This window comes from Anser cygnoides, chromosome 3 (assembly GCF_040182565.1).
Source record: "Anser cygnoides isolate HZ-2024a breed goose chromosome 3, Taihu_goose_T2T_genome, whole genome shotgun sequence".
NCBI lineage: Eukaryota > Metazoa > Chordata > Aves > Anseriformes > Anatidae > Anser > Anser cygnoides.
Genome location: NC_089875.1, coordinates 8,278,443 through 8,305,924, shown reverse-complemented (window position 1 = coordinate 8,305,924; position 27,482 = coordinate 8,278,443). Strand labels below are relative to the sequence as shown.

At 36.2% G+C, this 27,482-nt stretch overlaps 1 long non-coding RNA gene across 6 annotated transcripts in view; it reads left to right on the top strand.

The window, feature by feature from the left end:
- Positions 1–27,482, top strand: part of LOC106036626 (uncharacterized) — a 505,620-nt gene that overhangs the window by 13,780 nt on the left and 464,358 nt on the right. For 3 of the 6 annotated variants that reach the window (XR_010830027.1, XR_010830029.1, XR_010830025.1), the window contains exon 5: positions 13,970–14,047. The exons of 1 other annotated variant lie outside the window; for it this stretch is intronic. This is a non-coding gene — a long non-coding RNA (uncharacterized lncRNA). Of the gene's footprint in view, positions 1–325; positions 1,118–13,969; positions 14,048–25,245; positions 27,079–27,482 lie in introns of those variants that run through there. 2 more of the 6 variants (XR_010830026.1, XR_010830028.1) reach the window with 2 other exon arrangements.

Sequence of the window (27,482 nt, the reverse complement as noted above, 5' to 3'; positions counted from 1 at the left end):
TCTATTATAAGCATGGTTGTGTACTTTTTACACCAGTAAAATTATGGGAAAATACACAGAAATTGATAGGCCAGATTAAGACTAATGATTAGAGGGATGTAATCAGAATCTCTTACTTACAGATTCCTTTCTTTTAAATTGCCTGACAGGTATTAGAAGCATCCATTTTGGTATTTAGGAAGGTTAAACCAATATACCTACATGGTATTTTACAGCCTTATCTGCATTCTAAATCAGTTTGTATCTGCAAGCTAGTTCCAAGCCTGAGTCCATATACTAATCTTAATGTGTTGCAGAGCTTGTGCTAATAGACCCAATTTCATAGCTTGCTTTTTAGATGGGGCTCAACTCTCCACTGAAGTGCCCAGCACAGAGGTGACCTGCCTTCAGCTGAAATTATGGGTGAAAAAAAATGATGTATTTTTGCAAAAAAAATTCCACACCTGTAGTTGCTCTATCCAACAGTGGGAAGTAAAGTAGAATATGAAGTACAATAGCATTTAATTTCACATTGACACCATGCATGTAATGCACTGTGCTATGTGATGCTTAGCCATTTGTTGTACCCCATGAACTCTTTTTTCCCCAGTGAAAAGCCGTAACGGGTTGGCTCTAGAACACAGGACATAGTTTGGCTGTGCTTCTTTATGCTTTAATGCGATTGGTAGTGTGAACAGTAATGAAAAAAATGTACAATCACAAGGGCAAATGCCATCCTTGGGTTTTCCCATATGCAGGTATATGATGTGTGTGTAGGATATTGACTAGTATTAGCAACATCTAATAAAAGACTGTTTAAATGTAATAGACTGCAAATTGTAAACTTGTGTAAAATATTACTATATAGCTTTAGTTTTAGGATAATTGCAAATTGCTGAGAAATCTGTGCCTCTTGTGAGTACAAGCTGCTAAGGAGTCCTTCTGAGCTGTGTTTTGAAACTATTGCAAAGAAATAACGTAGAAAACATGAGGTTGTAATCATCCCATAAGAAGACCATTTACATTCCCTGAACTCATCTTGTGCTATGTCAGAAGAGGAAATAATGTTGTGGTGAAGAGGAAAGGTGTGTGTTAAGAATTTGTGTCCCTGAGAGAGTAACAGCATCCGGAAAGAGGGACCAATGGGCAAGGCATCTCTGTGCTGCTTCAAGCGATACCATATTTACAGGCTGAATGAATGAGCTCTGTTCTCTGAAAATGTTCATACCTGTCTGGCCTCCAGCTAAATGGAGTGTAAGGCAGATACCAGACAAGCAGCAGCTTCCAGAAGCTGCCTTAGCGTTCAATCTCAGATATTTCTAATACACTTTCATATCAAACCCTGGTGATCTCGAACTGTTTCAAGGTACATTCCCTCAGTTTATAAAATCATACGTTTTCTCATCTATCCAGCCTATTCTTTTTCTCTGTCCACTAAGAAAACATGTGGAAAGGATTGGTGATATCATTATGGAGCTATGGTAATGATTTACAGCTTCTGTTTCAGAGAGGTCATTGCAACTATCAGTCACTTTGTAAGGACAAATTATTTTTGTTATATCTATGTTGTTGTTGGACTCTTTGATGGATCTTGTGGCAATTGGACATTCTATTTATTTATGTGCATATTTTTAAAAGGTTGTCAGTAGAGCTGTGAGCATTGACTGGGTACTCTTATTATAGAGTAGTAAAAATCCAAATAAAGAAATAAATCAAATGACACCTTCCTCAAATGAGAGTTACAAAATGGAGCCAACAGATATTGATAAGTAGCAGTCTTCAGAATATCTACTAAATTATCTAGTATGTGCTATGAAGTTTAAGCACAGAAGACATGAAAACAGAAGAGTTATTGTTAAAACAGCACGCAGACACTTAACAACAAAAATAACAACCTTTTGTTGGCAAATGACAGCCAATCTTAGCTCTAGTGTATATCTCAATGATATGAAGGAAAGTAATAGAATAAATAAAATGATACACATTGCAACTTCCCAAACACTCTCTGAATAGCTGAAGAATAAAGACTAGTAACTAAATTCCTGCAAAGGATACATACAAGGTTATTTTATTTTAAACGTAAACTTCAAATACAGTCCTACAAGCACCGTTAGGTGTAGTGCTTTGGTTGTTAAGATTTCAGTTTTCACTCAAATTTCAGGTGAAAAGCTGCTTTAAACCTCTATAATCATGATGTTAAGGTGAATCAAAGCTAGTCCATGGTACTAAGTGTGATAACCAGTTGCAGGTTTTGCAGGATCTTGTAGTGGGTTGGTTGACATATTTTGCAGAAAGCTGAGGTATATCTTCTCACCCTTTTATGGCATACTAGTGCTATTATATGTCACCAGGAAGAAAGTTAGAATATTATAAAACCATAGGAGTCAACCGGATCATGCCAGTGACTACTCAGGGAACGTGAATGGCAACACAAGAATGTAATAATAAAAGGAAGCCCCAGATCATGCTTAGTCAGCAGCAATAGAAAAAAAAAAGCCTAGCCTGGGGAAAAGAGGTGCACCTTGAGGACATACGTAAATTATGACTCAGAGGTTAAGTAGGATCTGTCTTTGGGGAAAAAGAGGAACTGTGCATGTATAAACCCATCTTTGAAAAGTATATTAAAATGTGTCCTAGTCCAAAGCCCACTGAAGACCATCATTTTTTTTCTGCTGACTTGTGAGTCTTTGGATAATTTTCTTGGAGGTGACACAGTCAGCCTCAGAAGCTCAGAAATAAGACTGTGGAAGAATATGATTTCTGCAGTATTCCACAGTTTGTATAGATACAGTATTGAAAACAATCTCAGTGCTGTTAGCAATGCTTAACAATCCACAACTTTCCAGCAGTAGTTATCCTCCCCAAAGTGAATAATGCCTATATGAATTAGGGGAAAAAGTATTTATAACACACACTGTATTGACTCTGACAAGGGCTTTTATAATTTAGCAGATATCTAGTATGCATTTTAAAATTAGGTCATTCTAATCTAGCTAATTGCAGTATTTTTTAGCATGGTAGACCAATCCAAACTACTATGTGAATAATGTCTTTTTTAAAATTTAGCTAAACATTTTATGTATTTACTTACATAAGAGTTCTCTAAGGATATGTTTTACTGGTTCACATAGCCTCAACAAACATTTTAAAGCTGAAAAACTGAAATATAAAATTCACGGAGTGTAAAAGGTCTGAATAAAACTGCCAGAGCACAGAATCTCATAGCGAAGACCGAAGTTGTATTGTGAACTCATCCGCTTTTGTTTACCTATTGCAGTGCTTTTGGTATATATCAAAACAATATGTACAGCAATACCTAGGTACAACACAGTGAGTTAATAATGGAGCTTCAGTCTTAACTGTGAATTCCCGTGCATTAGTTTGTATATTGCCGATATAGATGGGGCTTTGTGGTTTAATACATAGCAGCACATAGAGTGTCAGCTGGAAATCCATTTCACAGTTGTGGAACAATATACAGAATACAATAAACCCATTCCCACCTTCCCATTCCTTTCTTACAGTAGGAAGCCAACATTTAGAAACCCATAGCAAACAAACACCTGCTAAGCATAAATCACAGGCATGAACACAGCACTGGACAAGTTCAGGGAGATATGATGGGAGAAAAATCCATGAAGAACCTTAATATTCATTAGGAAAACCTAACATTTATTTCACAAACTGACAGGTGGCCAGCGAATCGACTTCAGAACAGCCATAAAGAGAGAACTGGTTATTATGCTAGTAAAATTTAAACAGCAGAGCTTTTTAATAAGCTGCACTCTGTTAGGAGTACACTGAGGGAACCCAAGCAGGAAAAAGCAATAATCACATCTAGCAATAACAAGAAGATCGACTAATATCCATCATAATTTTTTCCTATTTTGCTTCTGCCTATTAGCATGACAAATAGTAGAAGCAGAAGCAGCTTAACAAGATACTAAGCAAAACAGGTGCAGAAACAAAGGCATCTTCCACTTGGAGAGTCAACATTTTTCTTTGGAAAAAAAACAAAACCAAACAAAACTTATTTGTTCTGTGCAGGTTGGAGCCTAGGTTGCCCATTGTTGTTACCATTGTGTGATGTGTGCATTATTTTATCTCCTCCTGCAGAGTTTGGTTGTGACATACATAACACATGTGCCCATAAAGTTACCCAGAAATGCACTAAAAAGATTCAATATATGTCATAGCAAGCATATTTCTTTGTTAATTCCATAAAGACAGTCTGTAGAAGCCAAGTCTCCTACAATTTTTGTGTCCGCAGTGGGAGAAAACTGCACATTGCATGCTATCATTATCACAGAATTACAGTGTACTATGTAATACTATTATTCATGCCAGAGAATGATAGTGGAAATGGCACTGCCCCATTACTAATGCTTAATATATGACCAATGAGAAGCTGAAAATCATATGACCAGTGGCAGCTTATGCCATCCCATCAGTTAGTAAATTGGATGCAGTTTGTCAGATGGACACAATATCCCTCCACTGTAGGTGGTCTCTGTTTCATTAGGTTTCAGATTGATGGGAGTGAACAATAATCCAAAAATGTGCAATAGGTACATCAACCTCATTTTTCATTAACAGTGCTTCCCAAACACATTGGAAGCAGGTACAAAACATAGATTTTGTTTGGCTTACTTTGATCCATGCAGAGACTATTGGGTTTCTGACTTCGCTGCTGGAGGCTTATGGTTTCGGTTCGCAGAACCTGGTACAGCAACTGGATGAGGTGTTTTTGATATAATCTAGTAATTTCGGTATGATGCAGAAATAGTGGGTGGCAAAGCTCCTTTTTTTTCTTAGGAAGTAATGAGTAACCAACATTCTGTTTACATATGAGGCATTAGAGTTGCTAGAGCATCTTTCTAAATTACATGGTAGATGCAAGAATGGTAGTGATTTTTTTGTATTTCCCAAGAGATTAACAGATATGTTGCTGCATTTTTGCTGCTTCTAAAAGAAACTATATTACTTAAAGTCTCTCCCAAGTTTGTTGCAATGATATACAAAGCAGCTACTAGAGTATCTTACACATATTTGGCTTACAGGGATATGTTTTTGTTCACAGTGAAATAAATTAAAGCAATATATTATGGTGCTCAAATTCTGGGTAATTGAAATTAAGGTATTTTTAAAGCAGGGTGCTTTGAACCATTGGAAATAATGTAAGATTTATAAGGATGGCAGAAAACTGATATTAGATATTACTACAGATGAGTGGGAACTGCTATCATCAGAATGGATATAGCACCACATGCTTTCACTATCTTTGGTTGGTAGAGTTTTCCCTCTAATTTTTATATTGAAGAAGTGTACACATATTATTAAAAAGTTAAATGTACTTAGTTTTAAAAATAAAATCAAGGCTCTAAATACAATCTTATAAAGCAAATATCCATAATTTTTCTCTTATTTAAATTAGATTTTATGTTAGCATGAATGAGTCATATTATGTAGAAGTACATATACTGTAAATCATGTAACATAAAACTATATATGTAGTCAAAATGGTCAATATGACTTGCCCATTAGATGTCTTCCTTATCTCTATTTTACGACGAGTTTCCATCCACAGTATTTCATTGTGTCACTGAAAAATGTACTTCTTGGTGCTGAAGATTTAAAGAAAGCTCTTCATTTGAACAGCATGAACGTGAGCACTGTTCTGTATGGGGCTGAGGGAGGGGGATGTCTGTGTGTGCATGTATTTGGCATGAATTTATATGGAATATATTGACGCAGGGTCTCACATTATGCCATCTTTTCAACAGAATTTCTTACTATTGTTTAAGAATATCTTTTTGCTTTCATGCTTTTCTGTAGTTATCTAACATAACCGGGCAACTTTTCTTCTGAAGTTCTAAAACATATGTCCGTTGCCCTGGTTTTTCAGCCTTGAGCATATCTCTTTAATAGATCACTTTCAAGATGATGATACATTGATATTCTGCTTTAATTAGTGTCATGAAAGAGAAAAAAGCCCTTCAAATGTCAATGGTTTGCAAAAGTTGTTGGAGCATCTTCTTAAAGCAAATCTGAAGGATTGGCCCTCACAATTTTTTTTTTAACTTTCACATGATCCTATTACAGGAGTTTTTTTGTAAACTCGTGTTATAAACGATTATTTTTAGTTAAGAGAAGCACCAGGAAAGATTAAAAAATGGATATAAAGACATTTTGGTTCTTGATCTTCTTTCTTCTCATCTCAACCTTTAGAAAGTCTTGCTGGAAGAACACAAGGAACAGCAGGAAGGTTTCTAACAGATCTTTGAGACCTCCTTGCAGTCAGATCCCAGGGGAGCTAGAACAGTGTACCTCTGTGGTTCAAAAACTCTTTGGGCCAGAAAAAGGGGCCTTTATCTGCTGACATTTCAAACATATTCAATCAAATATTGATCTAGAAAATCAGCCACTTTTTCTCTAGCAAAGAAATTAAATTAGTGCTACCTACTGAAGATCTACAAATGGTTCTCCTGAAGATAATGATAGTACCCTAGGCTATTTGTAGGATCAAAAGTTTTTATGGACACCAAACTGATTTAATATTTTCTGTAATGCATGGAGAAAAAAGGGTGAAAGATCTGCTTGCCAATGGTAATGTGCTGGAGATTATCTCATGTGGCGAGTCCTTGCATCAAGGAGCCAGGTTTCAAATCCATCTCATCTTTGGATTAAAAGAAACAGAATGTAGCCCATTTCGCCTTACAGAAAGATTTTCATCACCAGAAACAGATGATACCTTTTATTTAAGTTGACTCAGGTAGCACATGCTCCTCTAGCTCATAAACATTCCTTGTCTCTGTTGCGTTCTGCTTTCAAGGTGTCTCTTAAGTTGCTTTGAATCAAGTGAGAAGTCTCTTCTTCATACTCTGAACACTAATATATCATAAAACACGTCTGGTACAATAATGGGATAAAGATCCTTTCAAAAATAATCTTAAATAGTATTATTGAAACATTTTCATCATTTGTATTATGAAAAAGGTAGTCTTTACAAAAGACTTAAGGGCTTAATAATTTAATTAGAAATTTATTCTATGAATTTACTGGAAAAAATAATGAAGCATTAATTTTTATTGAAGCGTTTCTCAAATTCTTACCCATAAAATCATGTCTTGGGGATTTAACTACATTGACACAAGTAACTGAATTGTTACTGGCTGAATTAGTAAAGGATGGACTTTTCATTTCTCACTTCTTCACAAGAGAGAGAGAGGTATATAGATTTGATGATTTGAGATTCTGGCAGTTTAAATTTATTACTGGACCTGTATAATTGGACTAATTTTATGCACAGAGAAGAGGCATTAGATATACATTTTGTAAATGTATGAAAGTATCTCAGAAATTTTGAAGGATTTACTTCAAAAACAGTCAGTTAAGCAGTTTAGAAGTTCCAAACTTTTCAGTTTGTGCCCATTGCCTTTTTTCCTGTTAGTCGGCACTACTGAGAAGAGTTTGGCTCCTTATTCTTCATTTGCTTCCGCCAGGTATTTATGCACACTAATACGATCCTTCATGGGTCCTCTCTTCACTAGGCAGAACAGTCCCAGCTTTCTCAGCTTCCCCTCATATGAAGAGATGATCCTAAATCATCAGATGGCCAAAAAAAATGAGCTTACGTATCTTCAAGTTGCTTTCCAGGGAATTCAGAATCAACAAAAAAATAATGTGCGACTTTTTCACTAGAATTTTTCTAGCAGTGATCTTGTATACAATCAATTAGCCAAAAAGAGGGAGAGACTCCTTTTAAAAGGATCCTTTGTGTAAAAATATTTCTGTTCTGCATACTGAGCTTTCAGTTGTTCCAAAAGATCCAGAAGTCACTTTTATGGAAGAAAATTCTATAACTTGGATTACTTGCAGATTACATAATTACCAGATGGATATGTTAAGCCCATGTGTAACATTGTAAACCACGTTCCTGATAAAATAATAATAGATTCCTTTTAAGGGAATAGGAGAGCATCAAGATGTGGAATTAAATATTAATTTAACTTAGAGGGTTAGTTTCCAATTTTAAGGAATCAGTGAAACTTTCATAGCTTCCAGTCACCTCCCTCTACTAAATCTTTAGCAAACTCAATAAATTTTCCCAGAATATTTTAGGGAGGTCAGCAAGTGGATTAAGTAATTCCCTCCATCCTCTGTTATTCATTCAATTTTTTACCTTTCAAAATATCTTTGTGCTTCAGAAAACTCATCTTGTTTCAGATAGTGGAAGGCTCCAAAGTTGCTATTAATTTCACTTTCATCTTCAGGCGTAGCAGGACACCAGCAGAGCAGGGTCTCATCTTTCAGGGGAAAGACAGGTAGTCCTGACATACCTGTCTACAGTCTGGTTACTTTCAGAGTAGTATTATGGCCCACTCTATAGCCCTCATTGAACTGATAACTTGCTCTCAAGGGACAGAGAACCAAGGAAATCTGCTAGTTAGAAATACAGAGAATTTTTATGTTGGAACAACTGCAAATCCTTCCTTACAAGAACAAGAAACTTAGCCTCCCAGTACTGGTAATGATTTTGCTTGCGAGACTATCCTAGGGAGCAATTACATGTCAGGTGGGGAAACAGGTTGCTTGTTTGCTTCTGAAAATGAAACCTTGCAGGGCTAAAAGATCCTCCAAGTGTGCTGAGTGTCCTCTCAAACGTAAATGACAAATAAGGGGAGCAAGTCAAACTGAAGGAATTCAATAACCCTTTCAGACAAACTTTCTAAGTAAAGACCCACACTGACACGTCCAAAGTTCTCAGAATAACAGACACTAGAATTAGTATAATATAAATACTACTCTTAAATGAACCAGATCTGGTAAGCAGAAATTGTGTTTTTCTCATTTTTTTATCTACAACAGGATGTCCCCAAACTAATTTATCTGCTAGAACTCATTGAATAAAATAAAATGTGGATAAAGCTAAACCGCTTAATCATTTTACCTTTCAAACCCTCAAAAAAGAAAATAAAATTAAGTAGTCCCAAAGCCAGAGGCACAACTAGAAATTTCATGCTCAACAGAGTTCCTGTAGCTTGCAGTCAAAAAAGGTTTCCTAGTTCTTGTCATGAATCAATCTGACTAGGAGACATAAAAAGGAGGAAGAACTGAATTCTCTGTTTTCACTGTGGTAGAATTTAACATCCAAGCGCCATGATATTCTGCAGTAGGAGTGGCATAGCTTAATTTATTTATTAATGAACTGGAAAAAAGGGATGAGCACTGAAGTGATGAAATTTGCAGGTGACTCAAAATTATTCAGGTTAATCAAGTCCAAATAGGGTAATAAGAAGCTTCAGAAGAAAATAAACAAGTTAGGTAAATGATTGACCTGATGGCAGATTAAATTCAATGTTGATATATGCAAATTAATGTACTTTGCAAGTTTTTTTAAATTTATTTTTACACCTTACTGAGTTCTAAATTAATTTTATTAAAGGAATAGGACCTAAATAGCATTGTCAAGTGTGCAATGAAGTCTTCCACCTGGCATGTAGCTATAGCAGAAAATTTTGGTACAGGAAGGGACCATAATATGAAAAACTCTAATGTCGTTATATCAGTTGTCCTCCACATTTAACACACCATGTACAGTCCTGGTCTCCAACTGCAAACAGAAGTTTTGCAAAATTAGAAGCAACTCAGTTATATCTGGCAAGAATGACAGAGAAGAGATAATATTGAAACAAATGGCATCACCAGCTTTGCAGAAAGGCTTCGTTAGAGACATGATAAAAAACTATGAAATAATGTCTTGATAGGTTTTGATAGGGTCTTGTCATGTATGATAAGAACACTCAGTGAAAGTTAAAGCAGAAGACATACTTCTCACTTAATGTGGAGCTTGTTGCTACAGGATGTTAGTTTGGCAAAAGTCAGAGAGGTATTAGACTTTTATATGAACACAGAGATCTTAAGTTAAAATTTTCAGGGTGTTTATTTTTTTTTTTTGATGTAACAAAGATAATGCTTCAGGAATTGCTTCCATCTATTATATAGAGAGCGTAGTCATAATTTTCTTCAGATTATTTCTTCAGGATGACAATCCCCCATTAAAAAAATCTGTAGTAAGATAAATAATAGAAAAATTGAGAGATAAAGTAATAAGAGGATAAGAGATGTTATGTAAATAGAACCTAAATGCAGGTAATGTACTTTTATACTTTCAGTATGGGTCAGCTGTGCTTTAATTATCAGCTGAATTTAGTTGAATTAGTAGACTACAAACAGGAAGTACAGAGTGCCGTAGAGCTCTCCTTGAGTTAATTTGGTAGCATACTAGTACTTTTGAAAAATGCTCTTAGTATTACTTGAGGAGAGTTTTCACTAGTTTGTGTAAGGTTGATTGCTATTGAAATTGAATACACATAAGCAATTAACAGTAAGCAGTGCTTTACTGTAGCCAGTGGAGAATCCGTATACTGCACACTGTGGTGAACATGAAGCTTAATAAATAGAAATTCCAAGGGATTTTCACAGGTTTAGTAGAGTGGTGACATATGTTATCATCTTGCTCACCACAGACTGGAATATGATTTTACACTGTCATGTCACATCGGCCCATGATAACCAGAAGTCATTTATTTCCTAAGAAAATAGTAACTGGATATGACAACCTGTGTTGCCTTGTGGTGATGTTATGGTAGTATTTACTGATAATGTGAAGTGTAACTTGTGTCATCTTTCATATTTCTTCAGTAGAAATTCAGATCATTAGTAAGGTAAAAATAACAGTCCATCTTTTTTATTCTTTTCTGTTTGTTTAGAAAAATAATAATAACTTCTTTCAAGGGCATAAATCTTACATTAAAATGATGTAGGAATTCTCAAATTGAGAATTAATATATGTACAGAGGACAATAAATAATTAGACTGCTTTGTAATTATACAATTCCTCATTATTTAGGTATTTTTTTTGGCAGAGGCAGGGAAGGAGGTATCTATTTATCTATCTGTCTATCTATTTGTCTGTCTTCTGGGTCTCTTCTGCTTTTATTTTTTATTTTTCTATTTTTCTATTCAGTGCATATTTGTTATATTTTCATGCTGTGGAATCTAAAACGAGACCTCCATTAAACAAAGAAAGCATAGTTATCATTTTGTTTTTATTTTCCTCAGAAAATATAAATAATTAAGCTTGACTTCAAATAAAAAGATAAAGTAAGCCTTCCTACTGTACTACAATCTTTTTTCCTTTATGGTTTTCTAGCAGAATTGTAATTCTGTACTCTTGCTAAGATACGATGCTAGGGATTATCACATAAGAGTTCTCTTCATTTTCGTCCTTTTGCAAGATGGATGTAGGGGATGTATACAACACAATTTAAAAGGCTTTTCATCAGGTTTCATTCTTGATTTCTACTGTAAATTCAACAAGCTACAGTAGTTTAATGCAGAAGCGTAGATGTCCATAAAAAGCTGGAGGGAACGGTGTATGTTATAATGCTGTTATAAAACTGTCTGTGATATTAACACAGACTGTATATTAAATACACAAAACTGTTACAATAACGTGAAGGTTGAGACAAACTCATGAAAACAAATAAATTCTTCAGGACACTAGGCAAAAGGTTGTTCTTGGCAAAAAGATTTAAATACAGTTACACAGTAGTCCAAATTAACTCCCCCAAATAAAAAAACATTCTCCCACTAGTCAATGTAGAGTAAATCCATGCCCAAAATAGGTTCTCCAGGGAGGTTTTTCACCTTCATATATGTTTGGGGACCAAATTTATGCTGGGGGGAAGGCGATCTCCCTGCGTATAAGAAGAGTGAAAGGATGCTCCACAGAGCAGTTCAGAACCAAAGCCTAATCCAGGTGCTCTCAGTCACTGTGCAGGAGCCTTTCGCTCTGCATTGATTATACAGGAAGCCCTTGGAAACTAACCTCCTCACTAAGACAGCATTCTCAGTTTATTGTCGAAAATCAGGAGGAATGAATACTTCCCTATTGCCTGCAACGTTCATACCATTGGCCCTTCGAGTGTGGAAATTATGTGAAAACACAATTGCAAAAACTGCATATAAAAATGGAATAACCCACAAATTTGTGCTAAAGCTCTGTACATAGTTTACATTATTATAAATCCAGAACAACTCCAGGGATGTCCATAAGATAATTTACCTTAGTTTATGAAGAAATTGTCCTACGTTACGTGAAGGGAAAGTAAGATTTTCTGTTATCATAAGCAAGAACTGTTCTGAGTGTACTGATTGAAGACAAATTGAATGGTTGTCCTGTCAACCTAATAAGGATTTGCAACCCTTGCATTTTTATTATTTTTTTAAGCATAAACGGCCTCGTTAGTGGGGTTTTGTTATGTATCATAAAGAATCCAAGAAAGAATAGCTGTTGGTTATTTCCAGTTTTTTTTTTTTTTTTTTTTCCAGGCTGAAAGGGGCCTTGGCCAACCTGCTCTAGTGGGTGGCATCCATGTGTATGGCAGGGGGGTTAGAGTTAGATGATCTTTAAGGTCCCTTCCAACCCAAGCCATTCGATGATTCTATGATTTTTTTTTCCAGTTAACTCCGGAAAAAACATACATATTGCTTTTAGTTGTATTAATTGAAAACGATACCATCGACTAAATGATATATTTTGGGATCCAACAGGCTTCTAGCAATTCAAGATTTTTTAAAATTTTCACTTCTGACTGAAATTGTCTGAGCAACAATAATGACAGGGAACATGCAATTCTGAAAACTAAACCCAGTGAAGGTATTTGTCTCAGAAGAATTAAACATCTACAGTGAAGTGCCCACTGCACACAAAGCTCCCTTTTAGGTCAACAGAGCAAAATAGTCACTGAACTAGTTTAGAGTCTACTTCAAGGGGAAACAAACAGTCCTAGGCACCTTCTCCTAGACCTGAACTAACTTTACTAAAAGAGTAGGTTGTTCTTGGTCAGATGAAGCCCACTCTCAAGTCTGCAGAACCAGTAGCAAAAGAAATAAATAGCTCAAAAACAGCAACCCTTCCAAACTTTCTCAGTCTCTGGAAACTACTACAGATTTATACCAGCATAAGCAATATAAATGTATTTTTCTCATTTACATTGTGGTTTTGCTCAGTGCTCTGTTAGGGACACAAGATTATTAACTGTGCTGTGCCGGTCAGTATTTTCACTCACAGTAGATAAGAATGCAGTATTAGAGTAAGTATGAAATTTCACTGTTTTAACAGTGATTTTTCAATAACACAATGGCTCTTTAATGTGTAGTATGGACATGGACTTAGTTCAGGATAGGACAGAGCACTCAAACTGAATTTTCCAAATTATATATCTTTTTTAAGACTATTTCACATGTCAGGGTCCCTCATTTTTGGCCTAGCACCTGGATTTTTAAATGCCCCCTAAACCTACTCAGCATTCATCTTCTCATGTCTTCTGTCTCTTGAAATGCCAGTAGAGTGCAAGTACTGATGTGCTTAGGCACAACTGCATTGAGTTAAAGGTGGCTTCCATTTTAGATAGTTCCAAGGTCATATGCAAAATATGAAAATTTGAGCTCTTTACTGCTGGTCAGAACCTTAATATGTTCCATGACCCTACAGTAGACTCAACCTATAAAATGAGAGAAGCTTAATAAATCTCTCTGTAATAAGTATTACACATTATGACAAGGAAAACTTAGATCAAGCTTATCCTTTGAAGTTTTAATGGACATTCCAATTTGATGACAGCAACTCACCTGTGCTTGTAGTAAGTTCGCAAAGCCTGCAGCAGCTCCAGTCATCTTGGACTAGAGCTTTGGACGACAATGAACTCAGGCAACTGCAAGCTTCAAAAGCCTTATTGAAATATTCCAGCTCTGCTCGTACCAGGCATTGCAGGCAAACTTTTAAATACATTTCTCTGTATCAAAGAGTATTTCTATCTTGAGCTGTTCATAATAATTTTGTTCTGTAATAAAATTGCAAAGCCTTCCAGTCTGAAAAGGATTAATCAGATATTCTCCTTTGCTCCACCCTTGTGCAAGCAAGAAGAGGGAAAAAAGAGCACAGCAGGGCGAAGAGAAAGGAAAACTGGCTCTTGGATCTGTATGCTTCTCATTGCTCTGTGTAAGTACTTCAGGTCCCAACTGGGAAGTCCACCAGACCAAAGGTAAAAAGAATATAGACACAGAGCATGACAGCAACAAATAGGCAAAGAGTTGCTGTAAGCAACACGTTCCCTTCTGTGCACTTACTGTGTCTGTTAGTGCCTAATGTTTCATCTCATCCTGCATGTTCTGTGACAAGGGAGAAAGCATTTGGCTGCCAGATGCTAGCAATGAGACAGAGATCTGACATTTCAAACTGATGCAGAAGGGCATCAGGACAATGTGTAGAAGGAGAATGTTTACCTGCTTTTAGGGGGAAAGGCAAAGGGACTTAATGCATCTGCAGCTCTAATGTGCCCCTAATACAGGTCCAAGTAATGTTGAATGAGGGGAGAAAGATGTAAACACGTTCTCAGGCAAAGACTGGAGGAAATGAGTGTTTTCTTCTGTAGAGAAAATTCTTCTAATCAAATGAAATTTTTTTTTTAACAAAAATTAAATCTGAGTCTCCTCAATGACTTCAGCAAGGCTTTGGATAGGAACAAGCCATCTCCTCCATAAGAAGACGCATGGTTAGGACCTTAAGTAGATGCAACATTGCAGCCAGTTATATAAACATATTCATCTGGTGCCATTCCCAAGGCCCTAGGGCATGCTAGATAGAGCCCACCAACATTTCTCTTACTATTTGCAGTGTAAAGTGGACGTTATCCTATGGTCATGCTTTGGACAGGTTGAATTGGAAAAAATAATGGGAGACAAGAAATAATGCTAATTAAAATAATTTGTAGTCTTAAAATTTAAAGTGTAGTAAATGTTACTGGAAAGAGTTTCTAAAATACATATAAATACGCTGTCACTCTGAGATGACGGCAAAGGAGAAGATGCTACAGTGAATGCATAGAGACTGAGCCCACTTCTGGTTGTAACCTGAATCTTTTAAAGCTTAGCACATATATTTAACTTCCTGCACTGCAACTCTGTTGATTTCAGTGGGACTGCCAACCGTATGTACAGACAATCATTTGTATAGTAGTATGTCTGGCAATGGACACCTAAAGCATCAGAACTGAATTCCATTTATCTTTGCATAGGAGGGATGAAGCAGAAATAACGCTGTGTTTGTCTAGGCGTTCTGTGCCATAACCACAGTGTTTTGTACCCTTTAGACATACATCTCTAGGGATTAAAATTGCCTTATAAGTCCATGTACGGTTTGAAAAATCAATTATGTAATAAGGATGTAGTTCACCAACAGAAAACCTGAGGCAATCATTTTTGGAGGGCTGTTCTTCCTGTAAAAACACAGGAACCTGTCACTATGCAGGCACAGGTCTCCTTCCCTTATCCCGTGCATGTGAAAGTCAAAGATAAGTTTGATTTCCTCAATGAGTCTTCTTTCTGGGTGAATGTGGCACCATATTATCTTGGCTTGTATTTTTCATTCCCCGTTTAACAGTTATAAACACCTTCCAACATCAAATAGGAGCAGCAGGGTAACCCAGATAAAAGAAAATTCTTCAACCCTACCAGCTTGACTCAGATTTATATGCCTGTTTCAAATTTCTGTTCCTCATTCCAAGAGTTGCAACATTTCACAAGCACCATATAATGTGCTACTTGATTGGCCTTTCCAAGGATACAGTGTGCTGCAACACATTGTTCAGGAGTTTTATAGGTATGCATCCCTTCCACTTCTGCTCTTCATTGAAAAAATATATCATGGGCTTCTCTTTCTGTGCTCTACAATCTTGACATTTCTTGATATAAGGTTGTCTTCCTAGATGTCAACCTGGTTTTGAGTTATTTTACAGTGTTCTCAGTTAAAACAGTGTCATGTAAATCAATCACATCCTCAGGTTTTTTGTCAGGGACCTGCAATCTTAAAGTACAGCTTTCAAACAGAATCAGTACTGTTACTAGATTTCATTGTAGGAAAGCAATGATCAGTCTGGGATCTACTTTTTACTGTCCCAGGCAAAACCTTTGCTAATAAATTATTACCAAGGGTATGAACATTTCAACAGAGTTTTCACTGTTTAACCTTGATCCAAACTTTGCCAATTATCACTGTTAACCAAGCAAATTATTGTTGTTTTGATGCACCTTTCAGATTGGAAGGGAGGCAAGCAAAATGGTCAAAGCTTAAATGCAGCTCACAAGCCAAGGGGCAGAGGCCCCCCATGAGGTTTCTCACAGCTTTTTCTCACAACTTAGCTGTTTTCACAGCAGTTGTATGCAGATCACGCAGCTGCACCATATCAAAGCTGACTTTGGACATGGGGAAAGAGGCTTCAGAGCTGTGCTGGTGCACACAGGGCCCTGACATACTGAACAGGTAAACGAAAAGGTAGAGCCAGAAGAGAAAGTAATATTACTTTCCTGTCTTACAGACTGGGTAACAAAGCCTAGAGCTGAAAGTCTTAATTAAAAAAAAAATAGGTCTAGCACATCTTTTAAGCATATGTTTAAATTTGTTCGAAGTCAGTGCTTAAAACTGCTGTGAATACGGATGGTATTACACATTTTCCAGAATCAAGGTATTTGTAATTCATTTGAGGTCACATAAGTTGTATGTGGCAGAGCTGAGAGCTGATTCCATATCTTATGAAGTACTGGGCAGTTCTTCACTAAAGAATCATTGAGCTTTTTTCTTCCCTCCATTGAACAAATTCTTGCTGTTTTCTTTATGATCTTAGTCATTGCAACTGCTGACCTGGCATTTCACCTAACACTCTAGTGTAACCATGATACCCCCAATTAGTGACTGGTCCTCTGAGATCTCCATCACATTACATTCCTCGAGTCCTGCTTTCACAGGCTTCAACTTTATCCTTTACGCTGGGTAAAGTAGGTGTAAATCACCATCACTGATTCTTTTCTTACTGCTGCAAAGTTTCTTTAAAGATTTTATAGAGTCCTATGGTTTATAAATGATTTCGTATGTCCTGGAGTATTAATGTTTATAGCTGGTAGTTAGAATGTCATTTATTAAACCTCTTTTGAAAAATCATCCATATGTGTTCCCACATGTTAAACCATACCTACAATAATTTAGTTTTAAAGTAATTTCTGTTAATCATATAACATTAGTAAAATATTTATTAATGTACGCTAATTTAAGGTGTCACCATTTTATTCTCTTAAGTCAATAACCCAAGACAAATTACTAGAGAAGAATTATGTTGCATTAAAATAATCCACAATTTTGGAGACTTCAAAGCTCCGATGCATAGTTGTTTCTTCTTACATCATCAATATATACAATTCTGCACTTTTTCCCCCTTTCAGATTCATAATGTGTTTCCTGTTGTCTCTTTCAATGCCCTCAAATCCTGAGGGGGGCAATCTTGTAATTACATGCATTAACTCTATTATATTGTGGACTTACTATGATTCTGCACCCACAGAAAGAGTAGCTGCTGCGTTCTTAAATGCCAGCTACTCTTTAACTGTAAAGGCACCTACTATTTTATTGGAACTATTCTTGCTTTATTACTGTAAACAACTTTGATCGTAATGATGCCATTTGAAAGAGCTGATCAAGCTGAGAAAAATGACACTACAGTCATAAAGTCACACTAAATTTTGCTATTAACATTTTATAGTGCATATAAGGAAAGCGTTCCAAGTTGCAACTACAGACAAAAGAGAAAATTAATTTTACATAGAAATGTAGATTTAAGCATTAGCAATATACTGGTACAATCATTTGCACCATATTTTTAAACACAACAGATGACCCCCTTTGTAGATAAGAAAGCATATGGTTGTCATATCTTAGATGAATCTGTGCTTTCTCGGTGGCAAACATGAGAATATATTAAGGCCCTTATCCCTGAAACAATGGTAGAATTATTATATTAGGAAGAAAATATGTAAATGTCATATAAAACTATTTGAAAAGTTACCAGAAAGAAAACAGTTCACAGTAGAGATCTTGGTATCTGTACTCAGATATTTCACTACAAGTGATATTTATTTTGCGCTATAAGGTAAAACAAAAAATCATTTTAGTAGAAGATATGTTGTAAATTCACAATGGAACTGCAGGTGATGGATCTGAACAGTGAAGTGGCAGCTAGCTCTGCTGTAATACAGAGTGAACTGTTTGTAACAGGGTGAAATGAAAATAAATGTTAGTTGATAAGAAAGATATGCAACTGTTTTTATGTAAATTAATGAAGTTAGACATACAGGGTGGGAACCTGGCCTTTGTTCAGGCAGTTTTGCTTTGCTGTAATAGCTCATCCATGTCCTCAAGCAGCAGTACGTGGGAAGTCTTTGGCTGAGGGAATACTGGTATTACTTTAATGGAAGAAATGTCAGGGAGAAAGCAGCATTACAGAAGCCCTTCTATTTTTTTGTGGTTTCCAGCTGTAAGAACAGCCCCTTTTTGATCTTTAGTTGCCCAAAGTAATGTCAGTGGCTGCAGTTCTCGATTCCATACAATCGGAACTCTTGTCAGCCCTTTTGTCTTACTGCAGCAGTCTGAATTGGAGTACTGGGAATGGGGGGCATCTGGTAGTATGAAGGTGAAGTAGAGGAGTTCCATATTAACATATTAAGTTAATTAGTCTTCTGTATGTAGTTTACACCAGTGCTATACATTAAAAATAGCTTATGTAAAAAGAATGCAAGATACAGCATTGGTGGAAGCAGAACTACTGTCCACCAAGATTCATCCTGACAACACTGGCTCTCCTGCTAGTTTGTAACTCATTTTTCTTAGTGTATCATTCGTTAGAATTGTGCAATTATCAGTAATTTAGCAGTGTGGTTCCTCTTGGTTATGACATAGCTGGATAGCTGCTATGGTGTGTCAGTGTTCTGTGATGCTGTATCTCATCATATGCATGTAATATATTGTACGTATTTATAACTGTTCTGCTGTTCGACTAATCTTTCTGAAGAGTTCCATTTATTTCATATAAATAGCTTTGCCTTTTAATACCAAATCAGCAGCTCCATGTAGATCCCCAAATGCTTAAAAATGTCTATTTTCTAACAATCAAAGAACTCTTTTAAATAAATCTGCTATTGTGTTCCTGTAAAATTAGAATACTTTAATCATCAGGAAATCCAGAAACCTCTATAATTGACATGTAGTTCTGTTATTGTAAAATGGTCGTAAGTTTAAGGTTGGATATCTGTATCTTTCTCCTGCTAAATGCAAAAGTTGGTAGCTTTGGGAGTCTCCACTTCCTGGTAGCATAAGCTTTCTTTGTCTAGTTAAGCAAGCAAAGTAGCTGCCAGACAAGACTGTAAAGAATTTACTGTTTGCACGGAGAAAGATTTCTTTGAAGGTTGAATAATGGCATACAGAAGAGAACACAGATAAGAGAGAAGAAGAAAAGGAGAAACACCAATTTCTGAAACAGTACATCTTGCATGTGGAAACAAGGAAACAAAGCATAAGGGATGAGAAGAGAGGAAAAGGAACAATTTTTTTCTTAATTAGGATCTAGGGGACATGACGACTTGAGGCAAGGAGCTTTGCAATGCCCCAGTCTTCTGACATTTGAGTTTGACAAATGACAGCTTGATTATACAACATCTCAAATGTCTTTATAAAGAGGAAAGATACCCATAAGTACAGATCCTGGTGTAAAGAAACACACGTATTTCTAAGACAAACCAAAACAAACTAAACCCTAAGCAGTTCTCTGTAAAGCTATGGTGAGAAAGGCACTGATGCATGCAGAGAGACCTCCTGATTTCTTACTGACACTTTTATTCCTCTAACAGTTTTTTGTTTATTCTTCAGGGCAGAAAGGCTGCATTTTCTCTTGCCCTGAGCTAAATTCTCTAAAACTGCTAGGCAGGAAATATAATATCCAATATCCTACAATTTCTCACTTCATTATACTAATACAGTTTCACATACAATGAGACAGAAATAATGAAGAAAATATGCTGTAGCAACGAGTCTTTATGTGACTACTTTTTTAACAGAGTCTTGTGGCATGGTGCATTTTCAGGTCCTTTACATGTGATTCTTTTTTTATCTATTCTAATATATGTAATTGTATTTCATTTGATAAGAAAAATGTTGGGAAATGATCTAAAAAACCACAAGACAACGGTCCTGATTCGTAGCTGTCATAAGAGCTCTCAGGGCTGCATGGGTGGTGAGCAGGGGCAGAGTATCTTTCAAGGAAAATCTTAGCCGATGCCAATGCCAATGTCATTGATTGTTTAGGCTGAGGCAAATATGCATTAAAGAAGGGGCTGAACTTACATGAGGACTCATTGGGAGGATGGAACTCTCTTGAGTGGAAGTGCTAAAAACATTGTTCTGAAGTCACACACAAATGGCATTCATTTAGTGCTTCCTTGCTTTAAAGCAGTATCAATCCTAGCATCATTTGTGCCTTGTAACAGGCGCAGACATGAGACTTTTACGACAGAAACCTCTTTGAGGACTGTGTTGGCTAGTGGTTCAGCAATTACATCAAGGGACAATCAAGAATGGTAATCTTTTAAGGAAACATAAAAAAAATGTTTGCCTCTTTCCTATTGATGGTATTACTCTGCAGTATTTTTCTCATATGAATACTTGAAGTTCTCCAACAGTTTAGGACTTTTAGGAACCAGGAAACACAGCTGTAAATGCGAAATCTACACTCAGGAACAGTGCTGATTGGCATCCCTAGAGGCTGATGACCTCCATTTATCTGTAAGTTGATAAAGCATAGGCAGCAGCTAGGTTTGCTTCCGCAGAACCTCCAGTACGACCCAGAGGAGCCCTACATGGGTCTGTCAGCATTGTTCATTCTCTGTGCCCAGTCAGTCTGTAGCCTATATGCGACTGACAATAAGCATGCTAACTGGCATCCCGGAGAGTGGTCACCTCTGCGATGATAATGTAGTCCACCGACAGTTTTCTCCTTTGGTCACTGCTAACTTGGGAGGAGTTCAAATTAAAGACTTAGAAACTTACAGCATTAATCTTGTAAACAACATGTTAACTTGGCTGGTCACCTGGAATATAGGTTTATAAAACTGTGCTTCCAACTTAGTTGCCGTTATTCCTGAAGCTTTCTGGAAGTGTTGATCCTTGCATTTAACTTCATAATTCATTTTCTCCGTTATATTCTGTCTGAAATTGCATCTGCTACTTGAAGATTGATAAAAACTGTGTAGGTCTCCTAAGGGCTCCTGAAATGGGATTGGTTGCTATTATTATTAAGGAAAATGTATCACTAAAATATACATGCACATGCTGCAGACTAAGTTACATATGAGTAAAACATTTTTATTTTTTTATGTATGAGAAACTTATTCCATTTTTTGAAAACTCTAAGAAATCATACAAAACTTTTAAACATTCGTTGGTTTTAAACCATAACAGTTGTTCTACCCCTACAAGTAGTCATCATGCCTGTTTTCCATAAACTGGATTTAAGTACATTTACATAGATCTTGTGTGAAAAACAGCGATATAATTGTTTGGTTTAAGGGTAATTTTTATGCAGTGTAGTGAAACAATTATATGTTTCAAGTTGGCTTTTCCATTAAGTTTAAGAATTGACTCCCTCAAATTAATCTACCTTGTTTTATTTTCTGCACTATTGACTCCTCTCTCCACAAACAGTTTGTCTTTGAAGCCTTGTTATCCTTCTGTTTTCAGCATTGTCAGGTCACAGTACTGTAACAAGTAATGTGTCCTGACAATTAAATAAACTGAACAAAGACACTGTAGCTTGCATTTCATGATTATTTGATCTTATTGGACCTTATCAGCCCTATCCACAGGCAAACAAGTATAGAGAAGAGTTCCAGGCAAAGAGGTTGGATGGTAAATCACAAACCTGGGAAAGGGATATACCAGAATAATTGTACCAGTTCTGCAGTATGTACATGGCTGCTCTTCTGATTGGTTTAAAGCAGAAATTAAATTTTCTTTGGACACTGTCTTTGCTGCAGAATTTCATGGAGTAAAATGGTATAGTAAAACTTGATAGCAAATAGTAGTAATAGTAAAACTAGGTCGTGGTAGTAAAATAGTAAAACTAGGTAGTGATAGTAAAAAAAAAGCAATGGTAAAAATTTAGATAGTAATAATAAAAGAGTAAAACTAGATAGTAAAACTTGATCATGAGATGCAGTGAATAAATTAAAAACAGGGCAAATGGAAAACAGAGAACGAAATATAAAATGAAAATAAATGCAAAAGCATCTCAATGACATCTAATTTTTAATATATTATACAGTAGGAAAAAACAGGCAGGTTTTACATTACTTTGCTATGGCTGTGAACCCCCAGAATATCTCACTTATTTTCCAGGACAGGTAAATTCCTGTTAGAGAGAGTCTAACCTAAATTGTTACAGGACTAGTACAATAGAAGGCGGGAATATTGTTTCATTAAGACTTCGCATCAGGTTGTATTTCCCACTTGTGGAGAAAGCAGAAAAAGGAGAAAAATCTGTCAAATGAACTATCAAAAATGAAGAAAATGAAAAACAAAATAAATTTTAAAATGCCTCAGTAGAATTACCTGCTCTTTTAAGTACCAGTGAATCTCACAGAAGGCTTTGCAAAACTGTGAAAGATAAGACATAATCCCATGTTAGCCTTAGACAGTTCATCAGCAAGCCATGCATGCTTTTGAAATGAAATATCTGTACTCTCTAAAGTGACTAAGATGAAACTCCATCTTGTATTGTCTGTATCACAATAAAATGAAATAAAAAATTGGTAATCACCATGTGTCAAGGTCACAGAACAGACAGAATGATCCCTTTTGGAACAGAGGTGGCTTTCATAGGCTCATGGCAAATGCATATGGCAAGTTGGGAAATGTAAATAGGAGTTACCATAGTGGATCACATCAGCAGTCCAATGCCCCGTCTCTATAGTAAGTGGCCAGGACCAGATGTTTCACTGGAATTTGCAAGAAAACCCATAATGGACAATTATTGAATAATTTGCTCATAGGGGAAGTTTCTTCCTAATCCCAGACAGCTAATGATTGGTTTATGCCCTGAAGCATGAGGGTTCATATATCTCCACCCCCAACCATTTTTATCCTATCTAAGGTATCCCTGGGCGCTCTCATTATCCAAATAAGTGTATAATCCTTTTTGAATCCTCCTAAGCTCTTGGGCATAATGATAGCTTGTTGCAGTGAGTTCAACAGGCTAATTATGCATTGTGTAAAAAAGTATTTCTTTTTATCAGTTTTAAATTTGTTTCTTTTCAATTTAATGGATGTCACTTTGTTCTTACATTATGGGGAAGACTAAATAGAAGCACCCAATTGACCTTTTCCATACCATTAATTATTTTATATCTCTCTATCATGTCCACACTTATTAATTCCCTCTTTCAACTGAACAGATCTCATCTTTTAAATCTCTTAATATGGAAGTTTCTCCATGGCTCTGTTCCCTTCTGTTGCCTAACTTTGGGCTTATTCTGTTGCCACTATGTATTTTAAGATGGCATGACCAGAAATGAATACTGAATTCAGGGAAAGTGTGCCAACAATGTGTATAATTGCACAATTACAATACTGTCATTGTTTTCCATCCCATTCTTTATACATTCTCACATTTTGTTTGCTTTTTTAACCTCCACTGCTCATTGATCAGATGTTTAATTGAGCTGCCCGCAGTGACCCCCAGGTCTTTTTCCCAAGTTGTTACAGTTAATTTAGAACACGGCAATGTGCATGAGGAATTCAATCTGTTCCTTCCAATATGTATTTTCATATTTGTCAATGCTGAATTTGGCTTCCATTGTGCAGGCTTATTAGGTCTCATTGAACATTTTTGCAGTCTTCTCTTTGCTAACTAACCTGAATAATTCTTTGCTCTCCAGAAAGTTTACCACCCTACTGAATGGTCTTTTCCAAATGATTGAATATATTTGACAGTACCAAGCATAGGACAGCGCTGGCATGCTACATGTAGTCAGTAGCTGGGTATAAGACTACTTTAGGTTAAACATCTGACTAAGATGTAGGGGTTAGAACAAATAGACTTTCCAAGAATAAAATGTAAAATCTAAACCCTACCCAAAGTTATATGTAAAATTGACTCTGGTTGCCTAATGAGTCCCTGTTTGGACACACATCGCAACCACAGTGAATTTCCACACAATGAGAAGTTTGTTGTTCAGCCATAACCATATAATGGGATCTTATGAGGATTACAAATGGACAAAAATTTGCTACAGAGCTGTGTGTGAAATATTAAATAATGTTCTGCATTTCAGACTACAAAATCCAAAATTGTAGGTTGTCTCTTACCAGCCTGTTTTTTGCACTGGTTGATATGTGCCCCTCTCTAGAGCTTGATCATGCCAGTCCCAACCTGCAGGTTAGCAGGTGAAAATATCTGTGTCTTAAGATCTAAATTTCTGTTGTGCAACAAGGACTTAAAAAAATTGTCTTTGTCTGTTCATTTTTCAAGTTTAAATTGAAAAGAAGTTTATAGAAGTAAACAAGAAGTTTAAGTTATCAATTACAAACTTGTCCTGACAGCTCAGCTGAAGTACCCAAAACTTTATCCAAAAGGCAGTTGTTTTTGACATATGTAAGAAGGATCTTTGGAGAGCTGTTTTTTTCGCACGTTTACTTTTTTTTTTTTTTTTCAGAGGAAATTGAGTGAATTGCAATAGTAAAGCTTGCATTTGTTTGTAGCCTCTTGCAACCCACTCTCCATAGGGTTTTCTGCTTTGCAGCAATTTCGCACATCTTCAGCTTGTTAACATTTTTAGAGATGCCACACATGGCACAATAATACCTCTCCAAACATAATGGTGACCTTAGGGGTCATCATGTCACACTACTGTTAATTTCTCATTTACATGAGTACCACATTGATATAAAATTTTAGCATGCCCATATACTTTTAGTTGTGTTGATTCAAGAGCTGATGGAGACGGTGTGATTTAGCACACAGCTTTATCCACTTTGGGATTTCCGTGCATCTAAATTCCCCTTGGAATTTGAAGCTCTTCTGTGCCCTCTGGAAGCTAAATTTTTCACCTTCTCTTAGAAACACCTTTTTCACAACTTCTTTGAAACATTTAGGTGCTGGAAATGCTTTAGGTGAGGAGCAGGTAAACAGCCTCTTTTGAGGATGTCACTACTCCCACTGTATATATACATCAGCCTACAGAATGCAGGTATGCAGTAGGAGTTTTCTATTACTTTCACCAGGCCATGGAACAGGTCATCGTAAATCTTATCTCCCCATTCTGCAGGAATACATCATCTCTGCAGCACACCTGAACTCCACTGACCCTGGCACGGACCAGCTCTCAGATGGTGGCCTTCTGTGCAGTTGCCAAACTAATGGACTGAGTACATATTGCTTCTGACATCCTTAATCATGTTAGACAACAACAGCCCAAAGAACACAAAACAGAGGAAAGACCTGGAAATATGACTTGCCCAAACAGGACTGGAATCTCAGAAAATTTAAAGCTGCATGCAAAAAGATCATTTAAAGAAAAAATATTTGTTTGAGATTTGTTTATGGATCTGGATAAGTAAAATTACCAGAAATACAATCTAAAAATCAGAGCAGGCTATTACAACACTTACGTGGAATAAGATGTGTAAGCTATACTTCACCACTGTTTACATTTAACAGGCCCGCAAGGCAATTCATTTACTTACCATAAAACATACAAGTTCTTAATATGCTCCCATCTCTAAACTGCAGTTTTCATGTGCACTAAAAATGAATTGATTTATTTCTTGATAGTGACTGATAAGGGTCATTGCTGACAATTAGCAAGACAGCAATGTATGCAAAGAGTATCAACTGCTAATTATTTCCAAATATTTTATTAAATGCATTTTGTAAACTAAACATTGGGCATTTCTTATAATTTCAATGCCCTTTTTATTTTGTGATTCATATTTAAAATTGAAAATTTAACAAATCTCTCCAGGTGATCTTTGGTGTCTGTATCTGCAGAAGTTTCTTGTAGATAATCATGCAGGATAAAGAGAGAATACTTAACTGTTACAGTTAACTGGCCTGTAGCAATAGCTCCATTCATTGCACCTGTGTGGTAAATTTCGTGATAAATTTTACTTGTGTGTTTTTATATTAGCACATGCATTCTCAGACCAGTGTTATCAGGAATCTTCTAGCAAGAGAGTGGATGCTAGAACGTAATGAGCAACAGAAAACAGCATTCAAAGAAATCAGTACTTATGGGACTGAATCTTAATACAGTTGAACAGCAATCCTGAGCAGACAAATTACTTCCCTTCTGTAGTGTAAAAGTGCAAAAAATTATTTAGCAGTCTTCTGCACTATCCAGTTTAAACTTGTATGTCCAGAAATCAGTTGAAAAGCTCTTACTATCTTCAGTGGAACAGAATAAACCCTCAGATACATATCCAAAGGGGTGCTCTTAATGTATATTGTATATTATCTATTCTCTATAGCAAAGTTAGCTTGGGAACTCTCTTAAGATTATACCAAAATTGATTAGAGAGTCTGAATCCCCTTTGAATGCATTAGATTTATACCAGAGTAGCTTTTCCTGGCCCAGACCTTAGCAGACTGCTGCAGGGAAGAACTGAAATCTTATCATAAAAATGTATTTGCTGTCTTTTTACTTTCAGCTAAAACTTCTCTTTTCAAAAATATTTACATAAGTTACTTTGCATTTCTCTGCAGAATCTAAGTCATCTTCATAGCTAGATTTTTTTTGCCCCAAATTATTGTTTGCTTGCTCATCTGTTCTATAACATGCATGTAAGTGACAGGGATGGTATTCAGTTTACCAGATAAAGAAATTGTTAAGTTATGGCATAGTTTTCTTACTGTCACATTCAACACCACCACCACCGCTATTCATAAGACAGAGATTGTTTTAATTTGTGGAAAACTGTAAAGAGACCAGTCTGCTAGTTGCAATCACGGAATGTATATGTTGGCAGTGGTGACCCTACTGAAAGAAATACCTTCCAACACGGAATGTAATACCATCCTATTCAACTGTCGACAGACTCTAACATAAAGTAATGATTCCCCACTCGAAATGCCTTTAGTATGAAAGATCTCTTCCTGTTTATAGTAGTGTAAATAGCAGCATAAAAACCTAATATTCTGATGAACTTTAGATCTGATGTAAATAATCATAATAAATGATGAATTCTCTATTCAGAAAATGCACATGTACACCATCAGCTGCATAAGAGTACCCAGATGATTTATTACAAAACAGTTTTAAAGATTTTAAATATAATAAATGTAATAAAAAATGAGCATAAATAAAACAAAATAGTATGCCAAGGCCTTATTTAAAAATAAATGTAACACTCATGTAGAGAGACAGATTGACATTCTGTAGAATGAATTCCTGACTTATCCACGGAACAGTTGCAGTGCCAAAGGCCGTCTGAAATAAAAGGCCTTTCAAACACAAGGCAAGAAATCATTTGTGTGAACATTAACTTACTGTATATCTCCCTCAAC